General features: G+C 35.2%; 1 pseudogene; it reads left to right on the top strand.

Annotated features, from left to right (window-relative positions):
* The first annotated feature begins 1,037 nt into the window (after positions 1–1,037).
* LOC107853142 overlaps positions 1,038–4,129 on the top strand; it is a 15,513-nt pseudogene continuing 12,421 nt past the window's right edge.

Below are 4,129 nucleotides of genomic sequence, written 5' to 3'. Positions count from 1 at the left end.
GAATGGTATATTTAAGTTATTCTTGGACTCTTTTGTTATTGGATTTATTGATGATATTCTAGCCTACCCCAAGAGTAAAAGGAACTTACAGGTCGTCTTCGAATAGTCTTGGAGATTCCAAGAGAGAAGTAGCTATATGGCAAGTTTTCAAAGTATAAATTATGGTTGTCTTCAGTTGCCTTTTAGGGGCATATTATTTTCAAAAAGGAGGTACTGGTGGAACCTCAGAAGATTAAGACAGTTAAGAATTGTATTCGGCCTAGTTCAGTGACTAAGGTTTGGAGCTTTGTGGGTCTTCCTAGTTATTACCACAAGTTTGTTAAAACCTTTGCATCCATTGCAACACACTTGACAAGGTTGACTCAGAAGAAAGTGTCATTTTTTTTGTCAGATCAATATAACGAGAGATTCTAAAAGCTCAAGGCACTATTAACTACAACACCTATCATTTCGTTACTGGTGGAAGGTAAGGACTTTATAATATTTTTTTATGCCTTACTTAGGCTTGGGTGTTGTGTTGATACAGGATAAGAATGTCATTGCTTATGCTACGCATTTGAAGCCTCATAAAAGAAATTGCCCAACCCATGACTTAGAGTTGGTGGTGGTGGTGTTTCATTAAAGATTTAGAGACATTATCTGTATAGTGTCAAGTATGAGGTCTTCACAGACCACTTTAGCCTGCAACATGTGTTTACTCAAAGGGATTTGAATCTAAAGCAACGAAGGTGGATGAAATTATTGAAGGATTATGTTATAACTATTCAATATCATTTGGGTAAGACTAATATGGTTGCAGACGCATTGAGCCAAAAAGTTGTAAGTATGGGTAGTTTGTCATTCTTGAGGGTATTCAGACGATTTGTAACTAGAGAATTTTAAACTCTAGCATCTCAGAGCATACAGTTTGGAGTCTCAGATATGGGTGGAGTGTTGGCTAGTGTTGAAGTGAAGTCAAAATTTTTGGATTAGATTACGTCCAAGTAATTTAAGGATAAGAGATTGAATGAACTCCATAATAAAGTGGTGCGTAGATGATGGCGGACACACCTCTTGATGTGAGTGGATCTTTGTGGTTTAAGGAAAGGTTATGTGTTTCTCGAGTTGGTGATTTGATTTGTGAGGTACTTTTAAAGGCCCGTGATTTGCAGTATTCTATTTATCCAGGTATGATCAAGATGTATCGTGACTTGAGGTATCTTTACTGGTGGCCTGAGATGAAGAGGGACATAGTGGATTATGTGTCCAAGTGCCAAAATTGTTAGCAGATGAAGTGTAAACACTAAAGGCCTACAGAGTTTCCTTAAAGAATGCTCATATTTATGTGAAAATGGAAGCATATTGCTATGGAATTTTTGGTGAGTTTCCTAAGACTTTAGGAAAATATAACTCCATTTGGGTGAAAGTGGACGGTTAACGAAATCAGCTCACTTTTCTGGATTTAGGTATACTTCAGGTCTCAACAGTTAGCTAAAATCTACGTTAAGGAGATTGTAAGACTTTATGAAGTGCCCCTTACCATTATTTCTCATAAGGACGCGAAGTATACTTCTAAATTTTGGGACAATTTACATGAGGAGTTGGACACCAAGCACATATTCAACATGACTTTTCATCCTTAAACTGATGGGCGATTAGAGAGGACAATCAGGATCTAGAGGATATGTTGAGGGCCTGCGTGATTGATTTTGGTGGTCATTAGGACCAGTTTCTTCCTTTATGTGTGTTTTCCTACAATAATAGTTTTTACTGTAGCTTGATATGACACCATTTGAGCCACTCTATGGGAGGAATTGTAGGTCACCTATTGGGATATTTGAGACTGGAGATATTAAACCTTTGGGAACTGACTTGGTAAAGAAGGCTTAATATAAAGTGAGGTTTATTCAAACCAAGTTGTTGTCTGCTCAAAACAGGCAAAAAAAATATGTAGATCATAAGGTAAGAGACAAGGACTTGAGTATGAGAACTGTAAGATAAAAGACATAAACTTTAAGGTTGGTGAGCAAGTTCTGATTAAAGTACTCCCGTCAGGGAATCATGAGGTTCAAAAAATGGGGCAAGCTCAGCCCTTGGTATATTAGTCATTTAGAGATTATTGAAGATATGGGTCTGATTGCATACAATTAGCCCTACAGCCGAAATTATAGGAAGTCCATCGAATATTTTATGCCTCTATGCTCAAAAAGTGCTATGGGTATGGAGACTACTTCATTAAGTGGGTTTTAGTGCTTTTAGATAATGATTTTGCTTATAAGGAGGAACCAGTAGTAATTCTGGATCGAGATGTTTCAGTCCAAAGAAAATTTGTATGGTTAAGGTTTAATGGAATCATCTTCTAATTGATGAAGCCACTTGAAAGACTAAGAAGGGTATGCGGGACAAGTACCCTCAATTGTTTGAGGATACAGATACTCTATCTTTTTCTTGTTTTAGCCTATTTTTTACGTTTGATTATTTGGGGGATGAATGATGGGTAAATTTTTATTTGTTGTAATGAACTTTTTTGTTGTTATGTATAAACCTTTCATTTAAAATTTCATGTTAAAAATTTTCCCAGATTGAAGTTATAAATTTCAGACTAAGTTAATTTCGAACGAAATTAGAGTGAGGCACGATCTGGAAAATTGAAGAATTATTTGGGCAAGTTTGGTGGTGTTTATTTTTATTTCTAGTTATCTAAGATGATAAAAACCCTGTAGGAATTTACAGAATTAAATTTGGGTAAGTAGAACTTCCGACATTGATCTTAACATAAAGGGCATTGTTTGGAATGGCCCAAATTTAAGGTGTGTTGTAAGAATTGAGATTTTTTGGGCAAAACTGGAATTTTGGCCCGTTGATATTGCTATAGCAACATGCATATCACTATAATAGAAAAAAATTGTTATAGCAATGGTCAACCCGGTCAACAACTACTATAGTGGTAGGTGTTGCTATAGCAATGAAAGATGCAATTTTATGTTTAAAATTCTCCAAAATAGTTTATTTTTATAAAACTCATGTTGGTTCAAATAAGGAGAGATTTATACTATATTTTCTCCATTAGGCTTTGTTAAGGTAAGGATTTCATCCCTATTATCTAGTAATTGTTGATTTAGCCTTAGAATTGCTAAATTAAGAAGTTAGCAGAGAATTTTAGGGCTGATTTTAGTTGTTTCTAGTTCAGGGGAGTGAAAGTAATAATTTAATAGGTTATGACTATTAATGGTTAATTTACCACTTATAATTTGTTAATTCACTAATTAATTCATGAAATTGGTAGTTTTAGGTGAATTACGGTGGAAAAGCCCTAAAACAGGAAGGGAATGATCATCAAATTGACCTTAAGGGATGGGTGTGAGTTATAATTCCCAATATAGTAGGTTATTTTATTATTTGTTGTTTATATGTGTGTTCTAGATCAAGAGCAAGCGAAAATTACACGAACGAGCAAAGCTCCGACTTAGAGAAGTTATGCAAGCTTGGTTCAAGGTAGGTGATGGTATTATAGTTTAATCAAAATCTGTACTATATGTGCATGTTAACTACTTTTTAGTGTATCTTGTTAGTACATGTTGTTTGGTATGGTCAATACAACATGTTGTGTGATTTTGATAAATGTGGAATGTTCGATATTTGGAATGTTCTCACGGGTTATTCGTGAAATAAGGTTGGCAGACATTTGTGTCTTGGGTCTCAGTACATGGAAGAAATTTCTCCCCTGCAGGTCATGACTAGAGGATGGATGTATTACCCATAATGTGTATGTGCGAGGGTCAGGTGAGTTGGACGGTTTCTTGAGCGAATCGAGGCATATAATTATATATACACTTGACAATTATTTACTTGTATTAACATGTCTTGACTTGGCTTGATTGAATGTGACTTGGTGATATTTTTTTGACTTGCTGGTTTTAATCGCTAACTGTTTATTTAGTGTTGATATGCTAAGTGTATGTTAGTTTTGAGCATGGATTAACTTATTGTACAATATTTTAGTTAAGTGTTCATATTCTCATCTTGGGTTGGCCAAATGACCCTATCAGTACACTATTATTTTTTTGTGTATTGATACTACACTTGTCCTTACTTTTGTTAGTGCAACGCATATTCAAGCGGTTCCTACGAGACCTCACTTGTGATTTCA

Source organism: Capsicum annuum, unplaced genomic scaffold (assembly GCF_002878395.1).
Source record: "Capsicum annuum cultivar UCD-10X-F1 unplaced genomic scaffold, UCD10Xv1.1 ctg3915, whole genome shotgun sequence".
Lineage (NCBI taxonomy): Eukaryota > Viridiplantae > Streptophyta > Magnoliopsida > Solanales > Solanaceae > Capsicum > Capsicum annuum.
The sequence above is the reverse complement of the archived record's forward strand: the minus strand, read 5'-3'. Positions and strand labels throughout refer to the sequence as shown.